Genomic DNA, 26,018 nt, shown 5'->3' with positions numbered 1-26,018 from the left:
CCCCCTTCGATATGGGTCAAACTGAAACCGCGCGCCTTCCCCCCCAGACCGACGAATCTACCCCTGTACTCTCTCGCGCGCGCCGTATACAATATCCACCTCACGCAACACAGACAAACACGCACACAAAGATGCGGAACACAAACAGGTACGCACGTGGGGCGCGCCTACACAATCGGAGAAACTGCGAAAGCGACGGCGTCGTATTCGGTGGCGGGAAGAGCAGGGGGTGGAAGAAGAGGAGAACGAAAGAGGACGAAGCACGAGACGATGGAGGAGGACGAGAGGAGGGCGGCAGCGGCGGCGGCGGCGGCGGCGGCGGCGGCGGGCGGCGGCGGCGGCGGCGGCACCGGCGGAGGTGGCTCGTTCGGGGGATCTTTATCAAAGTCAACGCACGCCGGTCACCATGGCAACGAAATTGGATTTTTTTTTCGAAGTTTTTTCGGCCCTTCTCGCCGGCGCCCATTCCCCTGAGAAGGGGGGCAGCGGCGGCGGCGGCAGCGAGGGAGGCTCGACGGAGGAGACGGCAGCGGTGGCGGCGGCGGCGGCGGCGGCGCAGGCAGGGTAGACGGGAACAGACGATATCGAGAAGGAGGGAACGAAGGAGAGAAACGAAGAGAGAGAACGGGTATCGAGAAGGTCGGGGAGACTCTGACGAACGGCGACCGGGGAAGCCAATAATTCGAATTGAGAACAGCCAATGGCCGTGCATCTGATTTTTTGTCGTATCATCGCCGAGGTCGTCCGCCCTCTCCCGCCGTCCATACACCACCACCCCCCCGCGCCGCCGTTTGCTCGCCACCCCCGTCCTCCTCCTCCTCCTCTTCGTTCTCCCCCTGCCCCCGCCGTCGTCGTCGGTCGCGTCGACGAAAGGGGCCGCGCTCTCTGCCTGACTTTTTGTAAAAACTTCCCCCGCTCACCTCCACCGCCACCACCGCCATCACCTCTGCGTCCTCCTCATCCTCTCCCGCTACCTCCTCCACCTCCTCTTTCTCCTCCTGCTCCGTCTACTCTCTTCTTCCTCTTCTTCCTCCTCCTCCTCCTCCTCCTCCTCCTCTTCCTCCCCCACCTCCTACGCCTCCACTTTTTAACTCTTCGTTGTCCCGTCTCTCCTATGGTGTTTTGCTGTACACGCTCGGATGTGCGGCGTAGATATATCGCGCTATCGCGGCGAAGAATTTCCAATATGATGGGCGCGCGGGCACAGTCTCGCTCTCGATTTTCTCTCTCTCTCTCTCTCTCTCTCTCTTCCTTTTTCTACTTTCCTTTGCGTTCCCTCTCGCACGGACGCGTCGCCGTGTTATCGCAAATTCCGAGAGGAAGGGCGCAACCGGTTGCTTGAGGATTATGCTTGCCGCACTACGGTGATGATTCGTCGAGTGGGCACATTGTTGAATTCCGTGGCGCATACGCGATGAATAATCACATATTGTCACGTACAATTGCGGAAAGTGATGTAGCAGGAGAAAGAGGAGAAGAGAGCATTTTCAGCCAGAAAATATCATGGGAGTCTTGGGTGTCATAATTAATACTTCGTACGATGTTACGGAGAAACGTTTATATGAGCAAAAACCATTTTACTAAAATACTGAAAATTCAAATAAACTTGATGGAAAGTGAAAAAAATTTTAGTATAATTTTTGTACTCGAAGAAAAAATATATCTCTCAAAAAATTACGTAATTCACGAACATTACAGCTATGTAATAATTAATTTTGTTTTATTTTGTAATAAATAATTATATAACGCATTAAATTCTCTTTATTTAGAATTGACGGACATCCTAATTTTAAGTTGTCAAAAATTGTAATATATTAGAGAATTTTCTGCATAAAAATAAATTTCATATTTATCTTCTGACAATCGGCACAATTTATCTTCTCTATCTTCAGTTACAGCTTGTTTACGCTTTAAGTCTTGTCACGATATTACATCACGATATACTCGTGAAGAATCTTCAGAGACCACAACAGACACATTATTCATCCATTCGTGTTTATAACCGTTCATAAGCGAGATATGAAAACTGCATCTTAATATATCCTAGTCCTCCGAAGAATAATGTGTTTCAACTCGCTGAAGATTCCCGCAGTCGTACGTTTCGCTCGAAGAGAAACCAGAAAAAAAAAGAAACAGAAGGAAGGGAAAAAAAAATCAAGAGTGAAGAAGGGAGAGACAGGAGAAAGGGGAAGAGAAAGATAGACGAAACGAGGGCAGACTAGACGATTTTCAGCCCATCCTCGCGAAATTACCATCCGAGAGGTGGTTTCCGCGTAACGAAGTGCGGTTACCGCCTCTCGCATTTCCGCACGCTTCCAGGAAGAACGACTTCTGCGAAACTTTGCCGGCAGCTTCGTGTCGCACGGCGTCGTCGTCGTCGTCGTCGTCGTCGTCGTCGTCGTCGTCGGCGGCGACGGCGGCGGCGGCGACGGCCGCCAATGAAGTTGGATAAAATTCATTTCGCAATTTAGCCACCAACAAAAACCGAATCGAGCCGCGCCGATCGAAAGGCAGCGTTGCGAAAACCCGCTCTCCTTACATTAAACTTCTCGATACCGTGCTGGTACCGCGAGTTCCATTCGTATCTTTATTCATCGACGCCGATTGTCGCAAGATACCTGAAAAAACTATACGTGGGATAGAAGAGATTCGAAGAATCGTCATAAATGAGAAATCAATTCACAAAGTCAGTTACAAGGTCGCGTGTTTAGATTTATTTGAGCTTATTTCGAAGTTGAAGTTAAAAAACCCATTAATCCTTTCTAATAAAGTTGTTGAAGCGAGATACTCGCATATATAAATACGTTAGCGTCGAAAATTTCTTTAGTTTTCCGATGAAAAATTAACACGTCGCGATCGAAGGATTAAATTTGGGTTTAAAAGATCAACTCTATGAATAGAATTAATACAAATTAATAAGGAGATGAAATTGATTCACTTATTTGCGTATCAAATCGCGTCGATGACACAAGCGATAGGTGATATACGACATAAGCTAGAGCTTTCGTTGCCAGATATAAACGACCTAGAATAATAGAACACGCGATAATGTCAGAGCCTTTCTCGGTGAACTCGTTAGATTCATCGATCTCTCCGCGAGATTCATTATTACGAAGGCTGTTCTAGAGCTGTTTCCTTCAGCCGCAAAATTTACAGTTCAATCGTAAAGACGAATTGCTTTTACAAGAAATTATGAAAGACTGAAAAATTATTTAATGTGTTTTAATGAATTAATTTTTAATCCCTCGAAATAGGAACAGACAATTTTTGATTGAAGACATTTATTTCGGAACTAAGAATCGGAATTAGACAACTACTAAACTAAATTTGACGAATTTCGATGAAGAATTTTTGTTTTTCTTCAGATATGAAGACATGACGATTCCGTGATAAACTTTCGGTATCGTAACTCATACGTGTCTTCAAGCGGCATCGTTGTACGAAGAAAATATTGTACGAAGAGGTTAACGCTCGTAGAACTCGTAGAAACATTTCCGCTTTTTTTAAGGAACTTTTGTGCTCTTGGCTACTTGGAGGGAATTCTATTCGAGCGACGGTCGAGTCGAATGTTATGCCGTCTTGAGTTTCGTCGGAACTCGAGAGGACGACGTCGTCCTCTCCAGGATCTCGCGAGTATCGCGTACCGGCGTGCGAGCTCCCCTTCGTTCCCGCTTTCCCCCTCCCCCCTCCGACGTCCGTTCGCCGTGAGTTCAAAGCTCGTGCGAGAAAGAGAGTGCGGGAACTTCCGCTGCGATCTTGGCGCATTCCTCCGGCGATGAGCTTAACGAGCGCCGCTCGGACAAAGGATTGTTATTTACTGTATTTCGAGTTTGCGATTTTGCCTCGCGATATCTTCGAGAGATTCTTCGTGTTAATCTCTCGAGTATTCAAATCGCCAACTCCAATATATTCCGATTTATGTCCGATCGCGGAACGACATGTAATATTTAAATACAAGACGTGCGGACGTGTGCATGCAGATACGTGGAAAAGAAACATGGATAATTATATATATCGCCCGCTGTGAGATTCAAGGCGGGGCGGGGTGTTTCGCGACGCGGATAACCCAGCGGGCCTAGCCCGCCGGAGAATCGAGAGCGGAAGCGTGCGTTTTAGAGCGTGCTCGAGACGCGACCTTGTCCACTGCGCTCGATCGTGTGCGGCGGGGTTTCCCTTTCGAGATCGCTCGGCGAGCGGCCTTTCGCAATTTGCGCGTGGCCGAAAGTCCGGGCGAATCTGTTTACGAAAATACAGCGCGGAAGGAACGCACCTCGCACGTGCACGTAAGATCCGTAGACGCGTCGTGCGCGAAACGCGACACCCGGCAACACGAGAACCCACGTGCGAACGAACGAACGAACGAACGAACGAACGAACGAACGAACGAACGAACGAACGAACGAACGAACGAACGAAACGAACGAGAGGAGAACGCGCTGCTGACCCTCGTTTGTACGCGTATATACACCGGAATTCATCGCGCGGAGGCTCCGTTTGTCTCGGCGGCGGCTATAATCCGTGTCCGCGTGCCTCTAACGGTTCGCAGTATGCGCGTGATAAAAGAACACGCCTCGCTTCTCTCCTAATTTACAGATTCGAAAGTTCGAAAATTCCAATGTGATGCCAGCATTTTATCTTATCGCTGAGCTAAATATAGATTTGAAAAAAAAAAAAAAAAAAAAGAACAGAGAATAAAGTGAGATAACGATAGAACGTAGCGATAGATATAGCGAAGTCAGAAAGAGACAGTTTTCACGAAATGACATCACCGAGTCAATAGAAATCAAAGAGCTTCGGGGCATTGCCTCGTTCTTACCTTCGCGTGGGATTATTATCGCGCGACGTGAGATTTCGAATCTTCCTCCTCGAAACACAAGGATTTTCCAATAACGCGATCTCTTTTTATCGTTCGTATCGCGTTTCGGCGATATCGTCCGTACGTAGATCTCGAAAATAATCTTGACATTAGTTTCCCATTCGCACGTGGCGCATTCGCACGTGGACCGGACGCGTCAAACGCGTCACATGATGTCGCGCGCGCGCGCGCGCGCGCGGCCACGCCGTTAGCCGGGATTGTCCGGTTTTTATCGTTCACGAAGGACTCGATTTTTCATCGTATTATTTTCGCGGCATTATTCATAGCGCATTATCGCTACCGCGTACCGTACCGGTACGGAATTACCGGCCCGCACGCACACGCCATTATGCACGGCAACTTGTTCAACGACGCCCACTTGTTCAAAGCCGCCAGCCCCCTTTTGTCGACGTACAAATGCGCCGTAATTAGAAAAGTGTACGTGTAAGCGGCGTGTTCGTTGACACTACCGCGGCTCCCTCCCCTCCCCCCCCCCCTGTTCGCCGTCCCGTCATCATTGCTGCTCCCCCATCTGCGTGGAAGTTACACGCGGTTACATTCAATATTTTATGCATCACGCTACGCGAAGCGTCGCGCGCTGTTGGCTTCTCTTCTTCTCTTCGTCTTCCTCTACTTCTTCTTCTTTTCTTCTTTTCCTTCCTCTTCCCTGCCATTATTATTCATGTCAACCATCTGTGTAAGCACGGCCGCGCGCGTCAGCCACGATCGGCTTATAGTCAGTGGATGAACTCTCGTTCGCGCGCGCGATCGATCGACTTTCCAATCCCTCCTTCCCCCCTCCCCCTTCTTGTCTTCTTATTTCGCATTTCTGCACGCGACAGTCTTTCTTCTTCCCCGGCCCCCGGAACGATAAAATCTTCCTGTCGTATTTGTCCAGTCTGATTAATACAGAGGGGCGGCGAACCTCTCTCCCCCCCCCTCATACCTTCCCTTCATGCAAATATTTTTTAAAAGTATTTCCTGATGAACGAACATATTTTCTAATAAACGTGAAATTACAAAAAACGCGACGTAAAGTAAAAGATAAAAGAGAGATTAAAGAAATGTAAACTCTGCGAAATTTAAAACGGATAATTTTCAACACAAATTTTATAAATTCATTAAATTAGATGTATTATTATTTGTATAAAAATACTGCGCACCGCTTGGAAATTGTCCAACAGAACGAGGATGCGATTTAAAAAATAAATACTATTTTAAATTTCCACCGAGTGCAAAAATATAAGATCGTGTAATCGTGTAAATAAAAGATTCGTGCGAGGTCTCTCCACACGACGACAGCTCTCGTAAATTAAAAATTTGTGTTCTACCTTCGCAGAACTAAACTGATTTTCGGAGAATCGGCTGCGCCGTTAAAATGCAACAGGTTTTCGAGACGAGATGGATACGAGTTCCGATCTTACAGAACATTCCATCGAGTCGATCAAGGCCTCGCCCTTTTCACACGGTCGCATCACGGGAATCATGGGCCGCTTTTAAATTCTCGATTTGCACATATTTTTATAAACACGAATGATAACATTAAGATTAGACTATTTCTTATTTTGTTCACGATATAAATTTTTCTTTAATGAGAAAACAATTTTTCACATACGTATTACGCGAAGACGTAATTCAGGAAAATTTTCTCGTCTTACTAAGCAGATGTTACCTCAATGAATTTTGCGGTCTGGTAAAACGCTTTATTTATGAAATATTTATTAGCTACTTACAATTACACTCTTAGCATAATCAAATGTGTAAGTGATTATGCGTAGCATAAGATTATGAAATAACGTACGGCGCGATTTTCCGCGCAAACGTGTCAATAGTTCCTTCTACGCGCCGCGTTGTATGTCGGCCCCTCCCCTTCCCACTCTTTTCCGTTTCTCTCGCGTTTATGGTAACTCACAGTCTCGGTTGTTAGACCCGTTTATCTGTCACTACGCCAGTCCTAACCGTCATTCCCATCGTCAGCGAATCATAAAATTTCACCGGCCAGATATACGATACAATTCTACGTCTCGGCCGTATACTATACGACGCAATCAAAAACGAGCATAATGAAAAGCGGTGCGGTATCCTCGTAAACAGGTAATAAGACGCCGCTACCACTAGCGCACCACCGCCACGTATCTACGTATCCTTGAGAGTTGAAAATACTTATCTGACGAATTTCAATCGGCAATTTACGCGTGAGAATAGACGCGAGCATGAGCCCGATAATACGCTCCGCAACCATTATTGCGTGACGACCTATGATATTCTATTGTATTTTAATGCATTTAATATTTGTACGTTGTGTTTCGTATTCTCTTTATTGTCTTTTATCTAGCTCACGTCTACTCCTTTCGTAATTATTTATTTATATCGTATAATTACTGTACGCCGTTATAATAAATGTAATGTAATAATAATAAGTGCATTTTAATATATTATAAACGCTCTTGTAACTCAGTTCGTAGAATCCTCTTCTCTCTCTCTCTCTCTCTCTCTCTCTCTCTCTCTCTCTCTCTCTCTCTCTCTCTCTCTCTCTTCCGTCTCTTTTTTCTCTCTCAGTCTTGGATTTGAATAAAATACAATTCTATTCCTTATTCTATCGTAATTCTGATATTTTGCTTTCCTATGTTCCGTGAGGAATTATTTGGTTATTAAATATTCTAACGATGTATTCCTACGATCTGAAAATCTCATTTATCAACAACTCAAACAAAAAAAAAGAAAGAGAGAGAGAGAAGATTACGGCATGAAATTTTCCTAGCTCGATAATTGCATAACAAAAAATCGCAAGAACCGCTATCGTTTTACAGCTCCGCAATAATCTCGTTTCCATTGTTCGTGCTATCGTCTTTCTTTGTCCTACCTATTTACGGATTAAACGTGATTATGCATATGATTGTCCGTAATTGCGTCAAGCATCGCTATTTGAAATGTCAATTACGATGCATAGCTTCCCACGCGATTTTTTTCCCTCCCGCGATTCGACACAATTCGACGTAGTAGTTCCGCGTAATTCTCCACCCCCTGTCGATTAAAAATTTCTCCCCTATCTCCGGCGGATCAACCGGCGTCACGCGACATCCTATCTCATCGTAGGCATCGAGAACGGGAAGGAAAAAAAAAAAATCGAATCGCGCGCTGCGAGCCCGATCGATGCGCACAGCTGGTTTCCTACCCGCACACGCAAAATGCGTCGCTTACTACGTACGTGTATACGCGTCGCCGCTCCGTCACGTACGTGCGTGAGCGCCGTACGCCCGTGTGCGTGAGCGGTGGCCACGCGTGAGGGTGAATACGCGCGCTCTCACGCACGCACGTATGACGCGCGGTAGCTCGGTGTGCGGCGACGTCGCTGCGTGAACCGTGAACGCGTACGCGTACGCGTAGCGTGGCTCCACGAGAGGACGCACGTGTGTAGGTCCGTTTCGTCTCCCCTCCCCGGCCCCCTGGCCCGTCCCTCTGCCCCGCTCTGACGAAATCGGCGTGCGATTGGCTGCCGCGACGGCTCCCTTCGACCCGACCCTCCGCTGGTCAACGGACGACTCATTCCATTCAGTCACCCGTATGGGCTCCAATGTAACTACGATTCGTATGTTCTCTCTCTCTCTCTCTCTCTCTCTCTCTCTCTCTCTCGTTCGTTCGTTCGTTCGCTCTTCCCTTCCTTCTTTCTCCCTGTCACTCCCGCGGAAAGCGACGACGTTTTTCTCTTTCTTTTTCGAAACAACGTGCTCTTCTATCTCTCTCCTGCTCGCAGCATATACGCGGCGTGCGTCGCGGTAACATTCGCACAGGTTTCCAACCTGACCTACGCGAGCAAAGCACGACCAGGGGCGAAATCCCAACGCAATGTCATCCGGTACTGACGAGAGGTAGGGCAAGAGGCAGGCAGCAGGCACGAAGAGAGAGAGAGAGAGAGAGAGAGAGAGAGAGAGAGAGAGAGAGAGAGGAAGAGAAGGATGCTGTTTCCTTCATCCGCTATACTTTTCTTTCTCCTCGGAGGCCGAAGGGATCTTTATCGAAAGCCCTAAACGATGATCATCGCTCACTTTTTGGTTCTAAACGACGGCCTTCGGCAGTCGCTTTTGCTCCTGAAGGCCTCGTCCGGTTTATAACGACGGAATGCATATTTTCGCATATCGGGGAATTATTTTTTACAAAGTCCTTCAACTTCCAAATACCATTTACCAGATCTCGAAAAGTTTAATTCTGTTGAAAATTAATTTTAAATTCATCCTCATCCTTTAAAAGATTATAATTACAAATAATAAAAATGTGAAAGATACATAATGGACAGAAATATAGATCAAAAAGTGTCTATTTACGATTTCTCCGGCAATAGAAAACAAACTTATATAACTATCATTCTTTGAGACATATAATTACGCAGGAGCTATGTGTATAAGGAAACTTCCTCTCTCTTTTTCCAGTTCATTTTATTTTATATTTGCGAACAGCCGGAAGTACTCCAAATCCATCGCTATTTCGAGGATATAAGTGATACTAGGAATTAAAGGGTTTACGCCATTACGGCGAGGAGAGAAGGAGTGATGACATACTGTTACCTATGCTGTTCCTCGAATCGCTGGAAACCGGCTCGAACTGTTGAGAGACTCGTGAACGATGCGGTGCATCAGTCGGCGGCTCGTTTCCGGATGGCTCACCAACGCCGATCAGTCTCGTGGTTCGGCACGCAAACCATTTTTTTTTTGTCTTATTAAACTGCACTGCGTGAAGCAATTTGAATCACTGAACGAGCGAGTCGTTTAAGAATATTCGACGAATACACGGACGACGGAAGGCAGAGTGGCATCTGTTAAAGTTTCTCTAATGCCTGAATCGCAGGTGATTGTAATAAAAAATGGGGGAACAAAAGCATGGCTATGGCTCGTATACGCCATAGTGCACAAGATTGATCGGTGAGCGCATGATATGAAGGAGTGTTATATTAAAAAGCAAAGTTATCAAAGAGACGACTAGCAAAAGACTAACAGATGGTGAATAACGATTTTCACTCCGGATCAGTTTTAGTTTTAACAAATATATTATCTTTATCGCAACTACAGACAGTGGACGTGATATGGGTTATCGAATCGTACGTTATCTAATCGTATATTTTTACCAATCATTAAATATATTAAGGCAGAAATAAATCATTCACATTCTTGGAATTGCGTGAGATCTAAAACGTGGATAAATTTATTAAAAGTTTTTCTTGCTGCCCGAGAGAGACAGCACGAGTGTATCATACAAAAACATCTAGAAAATGGAACAACCGGTTATTCCAGTTTGTATCGCGATTGTAATATCGCGATTATTATGTCTGTAATAAATTCAAATTGTGATGAATTTACTCATGCGCACATTGAAAATCAGACGTAAATTGTTAAAAAAAAAAAAAAAAGTACAAAAAAAAGAAAAAAAAAAACAATCTTATCATCTCGAAACGATTCTCAAGATCGCAAGAACGCGAGAGCGCTGCTCCGACTTGCCGCGAATGGAAAAGCAACAACGGCTGTTTTCCACGTTTTGCAGTCGCCTGCGCGATACGTTAAAATAGCCGACTATAGTCTCTCTCTCGAGGCTCGAAGAAGCTCCGCTTGCCCTCGCATAGATGTGCGCGAACGCACGCCGTCTTTCCCTCCTCCTTCTCCTCCTCGCTCCTCTCTCCCTCTGTCTCTCGTGCTCCATCGCGTTCCTGCCTCGTCTCTCCCGTACCCTTTTGTCCCGGCAGAAGAAACGCGGGTCGAGGAGCTTGTGCCCTCGCCGCTAGGTACGCGAGCGTGGAATTCGCGATTCTATCGCGGCACTCGACGATATACAGGCCGCCTCAAAGTTGGCGTGTATCTCAGCCTCGGGCAGATATGATACGGGCATTTATGGTTAAGCGATGGAGTCGAAAAGATAGAGGGAGTCGGTACATGGCCGACGACACATTTTGCGCTCTAAGAGATCTCATCGACGTGATCCTCCACATTGTACGATAAAGTGAATTTTAAGTCGACTAGTAATTTTATTTGACGCCATGAGGAAGTGCGACACCACATGGCACAGGATGTTGTTAGCTGTCGTTAACACGACGCAAGGAGAAACTTCGTACGCGATCGAGAGAGATTAGGAGACAACTCTGGGCAACCCTGTACATCGAGCCTGATCGAGGTCGTATCAACATTGGCACGATCTCATCCTCGTCGTCGTGAGATCGATCGATATTGATGAGCATGAAACTTTCACCGTGGCGAAGCTCCTTCGCGATACGATACAAAAAAACGAAAGGGAAGCGGCGGGTAACAACGCGTTAGGCAGAAATCCTTAGGGGGAAAACAAGCATGGGAATGCACGAAGACGCAGGAACGGACGGCTGCTAATAATGTCTTCTATTCATCTCCCTCGTCCCCGTTGTATATCTTCTCTGAACTTAAAGCCCCCGGCCCGCGAGTATGCGAGATAGATCCATGCTGGTGCAAGGAGAGGAGACATCTGGTAGCGGCGGTTTTCCCGAGAGCCGCGGGTATGCGCTTCACGCATCGCCTACGTCACACTTTCAGCGGATGGCACGCGTGTGCGCACGCATGCACGCATGCACGCATGCACGCACGCACCAGCGGCACGGTAAAGCAGACGGAGAGAAACATTCTGGAGACGCGGGGATAGAAAGGGACAAGTTTATTGTGTTCTGGAAAGAACTTGCCATAACAGGAAGTAATATGCAATAAAAATAAAACATAAAGCGCGCATGATAAGATAAGGATATCGAGACCAAGTATGCATCGGCATACGAGAGACCAAGAAAAATGTAATGAGAGATAAAGAGAAAGAGTTAGAGAGAGAGAAGGAGAAAGCAAATTTATTTTTATGCCCCGGGATCATATCCCCTACGGACGATAGCAATAATCATTATATGAAACTGATAAGTCAGTCCAATAACAAAACCGTGGTACAACGCTGGAGAAAAGACAAAGCTACATGACGGCACAAGACGCAACGTTATGGCATTTGAGGACACTTAGCGAGGAGGCGAACAAAGACGCGACCACGAGACGAGAGAAAGAGCTTACGGTGAAAAAGGGGGAAAAAAAAAAGAAAAATGGAAAGGAATGAAAAAGAAAAAGGAGAAATGAAAGTCGGCGCGGACAGGAATGAGAGAGATGCGAGGCGATCGCGAGCAAAGGGCACGTGTAATTGGACAGCGAAGGGCACCTCTCTCCTCTCGTCGGCAATGCGCCCTCCCGCGAGACGCGCGGCGGGGGCGCGGTGAGACGAGGCACGGCGTGGCGCGGCACTGCGCGGCGGGGCGACGAACGGGAAACGCGGCCCGGCGCGGCGTGGCGCGGCGTGGCGCGGCGCGGCGCGACGCGACGCGACGCGACGTGATACGAGATACGAGAAGCGGCGCGTTTGTATACCTCTCTCCCGTGTACAACACACGCGTTGGGCTCTCGCTCTGTCGCGCGCGCGGCCACAGAGCATGAGAGAGTCACGGGGTACGCGTAGAGCCTAGGCACGATACTGAGGACCTCCGAGCCGCGGCGGCTCCGCGCTTTCCTCAAGAGGGAGAGGCGCGGGAGAAGGCACAACGGAGGAGAGGGGATTGGTCGTGCGGGTGGGTAGGCGAACGAGAGGGTGGTCGCGCGGGAGAACGGGAGGGTATAGGATAGAGGCAGGGGTAGAGAATTCTCTCTGTTATAGATTAAAATTTTTTACGGGGAAGATATTGATTGTTGCTTTTTATTAATGTAACATTAAAGTGGTGCCCGCGGCGGTGGGGGCAATCGCGCCCCGCTGTGCGCGCCCGCCGCGTGGTGGGGCCCCCCTTCCGATCGGAGCGTGGCAGCCGGGTGGGGATGACGAAGGAGAACGCGGCGTGGCGGTGAAGGGGTACGGAGGCGCGCAACGACGAGTCGAGGAGAGGAAGTAAGAACCGACGTGTGCGTTTCGCGAAACTACGGTAGGGGAACATAGAGAAGAAGATCTGGACGGGGGTGAGGAAGGAGACGAGCGACGGGGAGGAGGAGGAAAAGGGGCACGGAAGAGCGATTCGCGAGGCGCGTCGGCAGTGGTGACGATAGAGGGGACGGCGGAAGGGCTCGAAGCGGCGGAAATAGTGCCATAAATACGAACATTTTTCGTAACGTCTTGCAGCCCTGTTTTGACAATCATCCCCACCAACGCGCGCTCCCGTGTACCCTCTCCGTCATACGATTCCTACCCAGGCGGCGGCCCCCGCGGCGAACCCCTCTCGTTTCTCCTCGGCCTACCGGCTCGCGCGTCCGTCCCCTTTGCCTCGCATCCCTCGTATCTTAAATACGTAGATACACTTACACACGCGGACCGAAGCGGCGGACGCGCGAGCGGTCCCCCACGCGTATACAAAAAGGGGAGACGTCTCGCACCCTCTTCGCCTCACCTACCGAGTATCCCGCGCGCTATTCCCCTTTTCTCTCCCCTTCTCTCGCCACCTCCTCATCCCACTCGACACTCCCGGCCTATTCTTCTACTCGCTTTGACATTTTTCGCGAGTTAAGGCCCGCTCGAACTTGGCTTGGCGGAAATCCATCTTGCGCGCTGACTCCGCCGCGCCCCTCTCGTACTTACTTTTCTCCTCGTCTCCTTGCCCCTCTTCGTGTCTTCGCCGAGCACTTTTTCCGTCCTCTCTTTTTTTTTCCTTCGATTCTTTGCGTCTCGACTTTTTTTTTTTTTTTTTTTGATGGGCGGGGGAGAGAGGTCGACGTGGGACGGATCGATGCTTCCTTTCGAGACAGCGACGACGAGCAGAGAGAAGACGGAGCAAAAGTCTTTTCTTCCCCCCTCCCCTCTCCTCCTCCTCCTCCTCCTCCCAGACGGATGGCCACCTAATTGCCGATTTACCACGCAGCGACACGTTTAACGTCGATGTAACACGTCATCGCGTGTCGCGTACGTACACACGCTGGATTGTAATTGAGAGTCGCGGAGAGATTGCGAAAGGGAAAATGATTAATGGCGTCACACGCGGCGCGATCGGATCAGAGGTGAGATTAATCGAGGGAAAACGCTAATACGAGTTCATCGCTCGCTCGATTACGCGTGTAACCGTGTGCACGCGTTAATGTACGCCAATCTTCATAATCCCGCGCGCTGTCGCGTCGTCGGTGCATTCCCTCCCGGTCTTTATGGACACAATTCCGAGCCGTTAAAACTATTCGAGGTATAATCATCGAACTCTGCTTTTCGCCGTCACGGGGATGTTGGTTTTGCCGCGCACGTAACACAGAGCCTATACAGGGATCCTGTGGTGTTGTTGAAAAAGGCGAGGCGACGAGCGCACCGTGGATTAACCACGCTCTCGTTCTACGACACGACCTCAAGTCGGAAAAAAACACGCGTTCGAGTCTCTGCTTACGGTTCAATACAATTTTACGTAGTCTTTGATAACACGATGAACGTTCTGTTGATTTTAGGATTTCCTAAAGGGTACCTCTCACGCGTTCCTTCGCTCTGTTCCTGGATGGAAACCATTCTTTTCAAATAGCGTCCAGAAAATATTGACTTCTTAAACACTCACGACTGTACCGTTTCAAGCGCTCTTCTAGGAAAAAATTGCTAAACACGACGTGAAATTTTATTTCTTCCTTCGGCACGTTGAAAGAGACATAAAGAATTAACGGCGGTAAATTCGAAGAATACGAATGAATCAGATTTTATCGTTTATATATGAAGGAAATATTATTTTTTTTTTTTTTTTTTTTTTAAAGAAACGTCGTATGTATTTCCCAGAACTTTTATTAATATTAATATCGATTATTGTATAAAGAGAAGGACTCGCGAAAATGTTCGTCGCACCCTTTCATGCCCCTTGTGGGCATTAAACGGGGACAAGCCGTATTATCTCCGCGTCACTCCACCGGCTCTTCAGCTCGAGAAAAAGTCGGAGGAAGCCACTTCAAGATCCTCCGGATTGTATTTCTCGCTGTTCATTCGGCACGAGATCGAAACCTCGCTTAAAGAGGATCGAGGGAGATCCAACTGCATCATTCGTAATCATTGCGATCGATTTCGGCTTGATTTCGATATCACGCACTAAGATATGCTAACGATGAAAGTATCGTGGTGGATGTCTTTTCATCAATCCACTATTTTAACATTCTGTCCCGTTGGAGGGTAGATTTATACAGCCACAGTTTTGGTCACTTACAAAAATATATATCTTAAGATATTTTTACAAATATTAATCTTAGAAGCGTAATTAAAGACACTGTTATTTTTTTGGAATAACGAATTTCATTAATCTTTCTCTTATAATGTTTGTGCATGTAATTTGGATGTTTCTAAAATTATCTAACTATTGTCTATTTAATATGAGAATTATTTTATAATAAATAGAAATTTGAAAATTTAAAAGCTCGTTTCCAAAGTTTCAAAGAATAAAAGTAATGACGGTTTTTTTTTGCTAGCAGGAAGATATTTACATCTTGTCCCGTGTTTTACTAACTCTATTGTACTTTATAAAAGAACGATCTTTTAGCTGACAGAGATTTTCTTTTCAGAAATAGAACATCTTTAAAAATTTTGACAAGTTTCTCGCGCTTTCGTAATTCGATCGCTCGATTTTAGTGAAAAATTTCCATGTTACATTATAGCGATACTATCGTTCCTAAGCCTACAGGTCCATCCATTTTGGCTTAAGGATTAAAAGTTAGACGGATACATTTAGATTTTGAAAGGACGGGACACTGTCCGTCGGAAGGAGGATGACTGGAAAAAGACTCAATTTTGGAGATGTGGGGTGACGTAAAATTACGAAAAATGCTTTTCGCTTCGACAACCGACAACATTACGGCATCAGGCCACATGCGAGCGATACTTTAAGCATGACGTGGCGTACGGCGTAGTGCGCGGACGCTGTTCCGTGGCTCGTTATAAAATAACGCCGTCCGTCTTGGTTTCGAACCATACGCCTGCACGGATTCGCGTTACGAATAATCCGTCCGCCGCTTATCTTATCGCGTTACGGAAAGGAATTTCGATTACGACGTAGGCAGGTCGGGCCCCCCTTTTTACGGCCGTGGCGCGCGATTAGTCCGATCGCTCGCGCCTCGGTCCGGGAACCGAGAGAGCAAAATTACCGGATGGCGAAAGGGGGGCAGAACGGCATGGGGAAAGAGAAGGAAGAAGGGGGCAAAGGGAGATTTATTAAAGCCGGAGATGATGCACGATTGTTTTCATACCGATTGTTTTCCTCCTCCTTCTTAATTGTGCTCATGGGAATATTTTATTAGATCTCGATCGGAACTCCGGGGATTATTTGAGAAACTCTCGATTCCTCATCTTAAATATCTCGATAGCTTTCGGTCGGATCGATATAGGAATGACGTAAAGATATTGAAATTGTGTGAAAGCTCATCTTAAAATACAGGAAGGTCACATTTCGAAGAGAAATGACAGACTCGCGAAAATTTTCTGTGCGGTTAAAGTCGTTTTTCAAGTTTTCCTCAACTTTCCATTGCCAGATACATTCGCGATTGATTCCGCCGTCGGGGTTTTTTGTCGAAGGAAGATCGACTTTCCAGAATTGATGTCTCCGACACCTCGCGAAGCAATCTGCATTCTCCCTCTCCTCCCTCTTGGAGCATCGTCTCGTTTATGAATCCACCTTCCTGCCGTTCGTCCCCACTTCGGCGCGGCGCGGCGCGGCGCGGTGGGCTGAGGCCAAGTTTAATTCTCAAAGACCGATAGCAATTTCCCAAGGAGGAAAAGGAGCGGGGACATGCGCGCGCTCGCTAGGCGCGCTCGATCGATGCGTCATAAGCGATTAATCTATTTAACGTATCCACGGCGGCGTCGCCCACCGGTCGGCCGGCCGAACCCGAGAAAAGACGAGTAACGACGTTATCGGTTCCCCTTTTAGGGCGAACTGCTGGAATGAGTGAATTTTTAAATTATAAAAGGACAGTGTCGACTTATCTTAATGGAAATTCTCTCCTCTGCTCGCCCCCTTATCTCTCCAGCGAAGGTTTCAAGCGTGCCGCGATTGGAGGGATATTTTATAAACTCGAACACTTTAGACATATTCGAAACTCGATGGAAAAAAATATTATTTCGTCAAATTATTCGTTTTCTAATTTCGAGGGGAAAAAAATATGAATATTTGTTTCGTTCAAAATGATGAAATATTTAAGAGACACGTTTAACGGGAAAATACGTTTAACGTTCGACGCGATAGATTTGCAACGAAATGTTTAGACTTGTAGCTGAGAATTACGTCATCGGTGTCATGTCTACGGGATCTTTCCGAGATTGGTTGAGATAACATTCGATCGGATTTTAACGAAGTAATTTGAACCTTTGTCGGCACGCATAGATAACATCTACGCCTATGTGTACTCGCGCAATCCGCACTGAAAAAGAGAAGAAAGCAAGGAAATCGTGGGATCGAGTACGTCGACCGGTTCGCCAATCTAAAGAGGAAAAACGTTCGTAAGAAAAATGTTTGCGAAATGTTAAAGAATTTACAATCTTACTGCCGAGTTAACGGGAATTTCTTTCAAAGAGTTATTAAAATTTACATTTTTCGCAATCTTTCCGCAAATCTTTTATATTCCTTTAAAAAAAAAAAAAAAAAAAAAAATAAAAAAAAAGTGCATTATTTTATCCTGCAATTTGATAGCGTCTAATCTTTTAATTCCCTTTCCTATTTAAAAATCTTTTTATGTCAAAGATTACAAAGTTGCGTAATAATTTGTTTTACAAAATCTCCGCGAGGAAGAGGATCGACCCACACCTGTCGCGGAGCAGTCCGTGGTGAAAATTAAAATCAACCCTCTCCCGACAATTCGTACACGCGAGCTCAGCCACGGAAGGATTAAGGGCGAGCTCGCGCGCACGTGGTCTTCGTGGCGCGAACGCGCGCGACGAATTAATGAGGGCCGATTATACGGCACGGCGTTTTCCCACGCTCGGCGTGCGTTACGCGATCGCGGTTTAAACATCACGGCGATACCTGGCGTGCGTACGTTCCGCCCGTTGAGAAAAGAGCGGGCGAGCAGGTGGGGAAAAAAAAAAAAAAAAAAGAAGGGGGGGAAATGAATCGTAGCGCTGCGCTCTCTGGCCTTCCGGCATATACATATCGCGTGAACGTCCGAGCCGCCAAAAGAGCCACTCGCTCGTGCGATGAATGGTTTTTTTCTGGCGCACGTTGTCGCTGTAGCTGGGATGCCGCTGCTGCTGCTGCTGCTGCTGCTGCTGCTGCTGCTGCTGCCGCTGTTGCTGCTGCTATCGCGAACGTGCCACGTAGAGAAGTCACGATGGAGAAGAAGTAGCAGCGTGGTTGCAGAATGGTAACGTGTTGTACACGGTGAATTTAATTGCTTTCGGCCGAGGTACAATGTTATCGCCGTGACGCTTTACTTTTGCCCGGGACGGACGATTCGTATCGTATTTTTAATTAGCCGTGCGTGTAACTGACAACAGTCATCGAGAGCGGTGGATATATAATATCGCGAAATAAAGCGGAATGAACAGGGGAAAGGGGAAGGAGAAAAAGGCACTGAATTTAATCTTAGGATTCCTTAGGTAATCGTGCTTACATTGCGCAGATTGCGTCTTAAATTGCGACAAGATAGAGACAAGATCGTATACGTATTTTGTATTAGATTTAATAACGTGACAAGATTAATATAATTAACAAATCTCTTCTTGATTCGCGCCGTTATTGAAAAGTATTCTCGAACAGATTCAATTTAGCACGAGTCGTCACAATGGCCGCGCTGCGGAGAATTGGTTTCTGTTTTAATAAATACGCGTCACTAATTCTCCGCTGTCTCTAGGCTCTGTTTCTATAGCGCTCCAAAAAGAATCGCTCGATACGTATCAAGCGTCCACGTACGAGAGCTTCGTGATAAAAAAAAGGGAGGGGAGGGGGAACGGAAAATCGCGTATCGGCGAGTCGGATCGCGACGACGACAATCGCGAAATCAATTCACATTATTCGTTTAAAAGTATGTACCGCCTGGTGACGTCAGTGACGACGGGGGAAAGAAGGAGAGCGGGATGGGGAGGGGGGGGGATAGCGGCGGAGAGAGAAAGAAAGAAACAGGGAGAAAGCGAAAGAGTAGGCGTGTGTAAAGGGGTGTCGAGCGGAGGCAAGTGGCCCCGTCTGCCTCGTCGATGCTCTCAAACAATCCCTTTCCACCACCGTCGCGCTCGCTCGTGCCACCACTAGCACATACGACCACCTCTTCCGCCGGGGGTGCTTTCCACCACCGACCGTCGCCTCCTCTTCCTTCGTCGAGACACCCTCTCTTCCTACATTTTGAGCGCGCACCACCCCTTTATCATTCCTCCCGCATCCCCCTCCCCCCGCCGCTTGCACAGCCCTCGTCGTCGTATCGTCGACAGCCCCGTGCGCGCAACCCCTTTCTCTATCCCTGCTTCTTACGATCGCAAACGCGCGGACTGCGAGCCTCTGCGCGTTCTTTTAGATTTCATTCGCAGCGAGCTCGAGTTAAAAAATCAGCCAGGTCTCTAAAAAATAAGGCGAGAACTGGCAAGAGAACATTGAAAGAGGAACAGAAAAGGCTTAATAAAATCTCCCCGTGGCTGATCTTTGAGAAAGTAGCACTGTCTTTAAAAACACGACAAAATCCATATCCATCAGTCATTCCGAGTGTGATGCATAATTAAATAATCGAATAAATAAATAATCGAATCACGACCCTTTCGTTCGTCGTGTAAAATATTAACACCGAGTCGCAGATCGTTATAATTTTCTCCTCGATAATTGGAAAACGGCGCGTCAGAATATATCTTCACTATCGTTAGAGTCAAATTGACCTCGTGCAAGATTCGCCTTGGCCGACCTTCGATCACGACCGGCGCTGCGAGTTACAACACACGTACACCATCGGCTCATTAAATTTTACAGACGCGCCGTCGCCGTCGCCGTCGCCGTCACCGTCGAGGCAGCGTCTTAGAATTTTCGAGCGAGTCGATAAGAGAGGCGAGGAGAAACGGCCTCTCTACTTTCGCGCGATAGCGCGAATTATCGTCGAGTCACTCACGTGCTGGCGCATTATTATCCGAACGCGCTCAGGCATTTTCGCGGCATTAAAATCGCGACGCGATGCCAAAACACCATCGTCGAGCGCGTTACACATCCGACACACATCGCGCGAGCGGACATGTATATATATATATATTCGCGATAAAGCGAGCGCGGCCCGGCTTGCGGCTACTTTATCAACGGTTTTACGATATTAGATTGCGGCAAAAGGCTCGTCGCTTTTTCATTTAACGTCGTTTTAAATTTGCGATATTAATTTGCGTCCATTGATCGCCACGCGGCGCGGCGCGGAGCGTAACGCGCGTGTAAATACAAACCCTCGTCATGCTCGTTCCTTTTGTATAACTAACCGGCAAACGTTTTAATTGCACATAATACACAAAATAAATGCCAACGTGCATTACCCTGAGCTATATTTTGTACATTAAAAGTAGGAGACATGAAAAAAAAAAAGCATATTAATATCGCGGAAGGAGATTAATATGGCGTTTCAATGGACGGAAGTTACGCGGGATGTGTTTGGCTCCGAGTAAAATTAATACATTCGCCGAGAGCCATTATAAATCAGAACATTTTGCACAAATACAAACGATATTGATTACCGATTTTTGGTACTGAAGGACGATGCAAATAAAATTATTTCGAATAAACTTACGATGCGCGTCGCGCGTCATATTAACATTTCCGGGTAATCAACAAATCGTTTACATCTTTTTTACATCTTTTTGGAACGATATAATATCTTTTCCTTTAACAGGGGGGGGGGGGGGATAGGGGATGAGCCTCGTGGAAATGCAACGGGACAATCACATCTCCCGGCTATATTCCGCGGCGCGATCGGTGGAGGGAGAGTTATTGCCTCGCAAAAGCTGACGTAGACGTTGCGCTTTTACATAAATCTTATGGGCTTTCTATCGTCGCGCGGATGGCGAGTCGGCATTGGTTAAATGGGAGAAGTTTCGTTTTTAGCGAGCCAATTCGCGACAGTCGCGAACAGGAAGGGGGCCCGTGGAATACGGATGGATCGACGGTGGGACGGGCGAGACATGGCAAACAATAAAAGTAAGGTAAAAGCAATAAGAATTAAAATGTAATATTGCCGGGACGCGATAAGAGAATAACTGCACGTAGCGACCAATCAGACGGGAGAAATATACGCGAGCGAACATAAACGAGGATCCAGGCTCCTAATATGCGGTTTGTAATATTCTTATATGCCGAGCTAAATAAAATATCCGGCCGCTGAAATATCACGAAATAATACATCATGTCGTATTATTTGTATTTTACAATTAAGTGGATATGACCCTTTCCGTATAAATCGTTTACCGTAAGATTAAATTTTTATATCCGTTGATTATTCCTACATAAAATTTATATCTCTCATTTATTACACGATTCGTTGTATACGATATCTGTATAATATTAAGAAAGTAATATAAAAAAAAATTTTCTCAGTAATAAACTGCAATGAGAAAATAATAACGATATGAATGTTACATGAAAACGCGATAAATTACGAATGTGAAACTTAACTTGATATTTTTTTTCCTTGTATTTTTATTGCGTCTCGTTCCAGTGAGAATATAGTATTTTACATTTCAGAGATCCACGGAATACTAGCCATAAAAATTTTTTTCCGAACAAAGGGGATTCTTCTCTTGCGAAATATCGATGGTAAAAAAATTCGCGCCCGAGAAGTTTGTAAGAAATTTAGATTTTTTTTCGAAAGAAATATATATATTTGCAAGCAGTTGAGAAACTTCATTATTATTCTTTCTTTATCCGGGAGACGTCTTCATCCTGGCATCGAGCTTCGTCGAAAAAGTAGTTTTGCATTAAAATATCACAAGGAATAAATTACTCAAAAAGGAAACGGTAACCTCGCCCAATGTCGGGCTACGTCGCTCGAGAACGAAAAAACGCACGGACGCGTCTCTCGCGCGGTTGGATCACTTCGTAAAAATATGTCCGCCGTTGGCGACACCGCCGCCCCCGTTTTGATCGCGCGCGCGACACCCCCGCGGGATAAATTTACATCCCAAAGTTACGGGCCGACATACAACCGAACGAACGACAACGCATCCCGACGAATCCTCGTTCGATACGCTGACGTCACATGACCGGCGAAATTGATTTTTCGACAGGCGCAAAGGGAACACGTGGGGGCCTCCCGCGCGATCGCCAAAAAGTGCAGATCCTGAATATTTTAATGGACAGCTTTCGGGATGTGCAGTCGATACCGGGGAATATCTATAACGGCCCCGGTATCATGTGCCTTAATTAAAACGCTTACACTTTATATTTTGTAGATGAAGCTCGACACGAATCGGAAACGGATGCACCGTGTGTAAATGCGATGACGTAACCGAGGAGTCCACGAAACAGTGGGGCTTGAATCATGGGGGATCAGATATAAAATGAGACTCCCCGAGAGCCTGAAAAGATAAAAAGGGAAAACAGAAATGTAGAATGTAATAAAGGAATAAATTAACAATTTATTCCGAGAGAGAATAATAATTTATTCTGCTGTAGCATTAAAAATTGCTCTGTGGATATTAATATAATTTCAAAGAAGGAAGAAAAAGAGAGGAGGAGGAAGACGGGAAAAGAAAAGCGAACATAGAAAAAAGAAGTGACAGAAGAAGAGGAAAGGAAAAAAAAAAAAAGGAAACAAGAAATAAAGAATGTACAAAGGACACTGTGAATTCGTCATCTGCCACAATTATTAGCGTTGAAAATCATATCAGTCCGCGATATCTTATATCGCGTTTCACTTGCCTTCGGATCCCCGTTAAACATTGTCGTGTTATTAGAGCCTAAGAACGAAATTGATATCGACCAATTCTTTAACGTAAAGAGAAGTTTTTTCCAAAATCCTAGATGAAGGAGGGGAGCTCTGAAATTTTTCCGCAAATTTCCACTTTCCGAGTCACTTGCGTTATTGCACATGCACATCCGGCCACGCGGCCCGTGAAGCGCGGGCCGATATCGGACGGTACTTGCGCGCCCTAAATTGAAATGCGCGATGATCCGTTCGAAAGAGCGTTTCGCCGAGAGCGGTTCGGGGGGGGGGGGGGGGATCGACAGGTGCTCTCTCGGCGATACCGGCGGACTCGCGTGCACGCGCCACGCGTCCCGCGAGAATTAATCCCAATCGGAGCCACGCGCCAGACGTAACGCGGCCGAACGCGATAGCGCGGCACGAGAGGCGTTCGACGACTATTCCCCCCTCGTAATGCCTCGCGCGCCACGATTTTCCAGACCACGCTCTCTGGAAAAACGGCATTGGTATATTTATATGCGATAAAACGGCAAGAAGTGACTCTTCCGAAGGTGAGAAAAAAATCAGCGAAAAACACGGGATTATCCTTTAAATTGCTTGTAATATTCTCGAAAGACGAAAAAAAAAAACGCATTATAAATATAAAAACGCATTATGAAACGGAATATATCATTTATGCAATGTTGTTAATGTTTTCTGTTTGTTCCTTTTTTTTTTCGTAAGATATTAAATTTATTGTAATGATAGGTATTCATGCCATTATGCATTTTTTCAGCTATCTCTGAATTTTACGATTGCAAATTATGCAAAATAACCAAGGATATCGAAATAATTTGCAAAAAAAAAAAAAAGAGAATGATTAATTATACTGAAGAATTATTAATGTTTAGCGAAAAAGTAAAATCGCTCAAATCGATCGATTTTATTTTTTTTTATATTAAGAAACTAATTGCGGACGGTCACGATTGTCATGACCTACTTTTGTAAAACAAAATAAAAGCCGTGAAAATAATCACAATATCTTGTTATTTCGACTTGGTCTTCCAATGTATTAGCATAAAATAAAATACTATTTTAAGCCAAAAATATTCCTGAAAAAAAAACTATAATATAAAACTATCCGCTCTCACAACTTTGATCGAATTCTTGAAAGTAGAATAAAATTAAGACACTTTAATATAATTTTCAAAACCCCGTCTAATTTAGTTAAACTCGATTTCCCTCTCTCTTTCAAAGAACTCAAATATTAACGCCACGTTATTTCTGACCCACGATCCCCTTCAAAGTTCACGATCCCTCAAGTTCCTCGCCAGAATTACGCGCGACATTGCATATGACTTTGTAATCGATCGAGAAATTCGTCTCGTCATTAGGAAACATAATCAAGAGTGTTATCGCATAATGAACTTCCGCGTAGGAAATAATTTGTTGCTGCAATCAACAATTTATTACTGCGTTATTTCGCATTAGCAATAACTTTGACTTGAAAAATTTTGCATTTCAATATTCGTTGCGTCATTCATTATTTTAAGTGCGCCGTTGTTCGAAAGACACCGAGCCAGTCGTTTTTACAAATCGAATGAATTTCCAGGCCGATCAGATATAGCAAATCGGGGAAAAAAGCTTTGCGCCGATCGATAATCTGGCAGTAACAACGTTCAGCTTAACTCGCTAGGTACATAGAAAAGACTTTTCCTTTTCTCGTTTTACACTGTAGAATCGTTACCCTCTTTCCCCGAAGTGCTACGAAGTATCAATCTCTCTCTTTTTTTTTTTATTCGTTCGGCATAGCACAAAGACTTCCGAACAGAACTGAACTTTCACGGAAAGTTCCATGAGGAGTAATATGGGGTGTCCAGGACAGAGTTAGAAGTCCCCCTTCGATCTAACTTCAAAGAGTTTTTTGTATTTCCAAGCTTTTTCCTACGGTAAGAATTTCATGGAACAACTCGTCGTAATTATTCACATTATTTATCTTAGCAATTAAAATTCCGTAATAACAGAATGAGCGCATTTAAATTTAAATGAATAAGACTTTGTTATTTTCCTCGTATCAAAAACTCAATTTGACAAGTTTTGTATTTTCAATGCTTTATCGTTAGTAGAAAGTATGTATTTTGACATTTTAGTTAAATTTATTTTAATATATCGACTCGGAATTAATTTAGAAAATCGAACGCTACAATTAAGTTTGGACTAGCTGCAGAGAGAGAGAGAGAGAGAGAGAGAGAGAGAGAGAGAGAGAGAGAGAGAGAGAGAAAGGACATCCTACATTAATCTAGAATATCTTAACAACTACGGAAATGACCGAACTATAAGCGTTAGTTAATTATACCGAGGTCGAGGTCATTCATTAATAATTGGAGTGGCACGATCTCCCGCAACGTATAATCGCGGAATTTACGATGGAATCTTTGTCCCGAGAAACGGTGAATCTTCCGCTCGTGTGAAACGCATACGTGTGCAATTAGTGGCAATTAGAAAACACGAATCAACTTTGTTTGAGGACGCGAAGATTCGAGAGATTTCTCTATTCTCGCATGCCCGGGCGTGCGACAATAGCCACTTGGGTCGCACTGTATAAATACTGTAATCGAAGTTAATAATCTAGATCTTCGTTCCCATGATGGTTTGCAAAGACGTTTCAAATGACATCAAAAATACCGTAATAGCATGTGCTTAATTTTTTAATAATGACAGATGACGTAGCGTGTTCTCTTTAAAGCTAGAGAACTCTTAATTGCCATTAGTTTGCTTATCTCTCTACTACGAGCAATGGAAAAAAATATCAACTAAGTAGGGAACGGTATAAGCGTAACATTTCACAACGTTAAAAATAGAATTGTTCTCCGAGGTAAAATTTAATGTAAGAAATATAATCAATAATATATTTCCCAATAGAATAATACGATATTAATTCTTCTCGAATTAGGATCGAAGAAAATTTGAAGAAATTTTCGTGATAAAAATTCTATAAATATAAAAGCTTAAAAAAATTTATATTAAAAGATTTTCAAATTAACGTTAATTATAATAATATAAATTATAATTAGCCTGTAATGAAACGGCTCGCGTGATTCGCCGATCAAATGTAAAATAAGGATGTAGAAGATAAACTTATAGATCTCGGAATGTTATTTTCTGTCCTGAATTAGCAATTTTGTCTGTTTTACTTTTTCGAGATCTGCCACGTTTCTAATGCACAATCTCGCATCCGGATCCGTTTTCTACGTAGCCTTATGAGCGTTTAATCTTCCGTGCCGTCCATAGTGGGTAGATCGATCGACCGCTATTTGCGTTTTTAATTAACGACATTCCATCGTCGCACGGAGAAATAATTT

The 26,018-nt window shown here is 45.3% G+C and overlaps 1 protein-coding gene across 6 annotated transcripts in view; it reads right to left on the bottom strand.

Annotated features, from left to right (window-relative positions):
• The window catches only part of LOC105430014 (uncharacterized), a 108,835-nt gene that overhangs the window by 64,921 nt on the left and 17,896 nt on the right, over nucleotides 1-26,018 (bottom strand). Inside the window, exons 1-2 of one of the 6 annotated variants that reach the window (XM_089085203.1) lie at nucleotides 12,053-22,171; nucleotides 9,418-9,686 (exon numbers count right to left, since the gene is read on the bottom strand). The exons of 4 other annotated variants lie outside the window; for them this stretch is intronic. The gene's annotated coding sequence lies outside the window, so the exon portion shown is untranslated. Of the gene's footprint in view, nucleotides 1-9,411; nucleotides 9,687-12,052; nucleotides 22,172-26,018 lie in introns of those variants that run through there. One more of the 6 variants, XM_089085199.1, reaches the window with a different exon arrangement.

Source organism: Pogonomyrmex barbatus, unplaced genomic scaffold (genome assembly GCF_055798465.1).
Source record: "Pogonomyrmex barbatus isolate J1 unplaced genomic scaffold, ASM5579846v1 scaffold1, whole genome shotgun sequence".
Lineage (NCBI taxonomy): Eukaryota > Metazoa > Arthropoda > Insecta > Hymenoptera > Formicidae > Pogonomyrmex > Pogonomyrmex barbatus.
The sequence above is the reverse complement of the archived record's forward strand: the minus strand, read 5'-3'. Positions and strand labels throughout refer to the sequence as shown.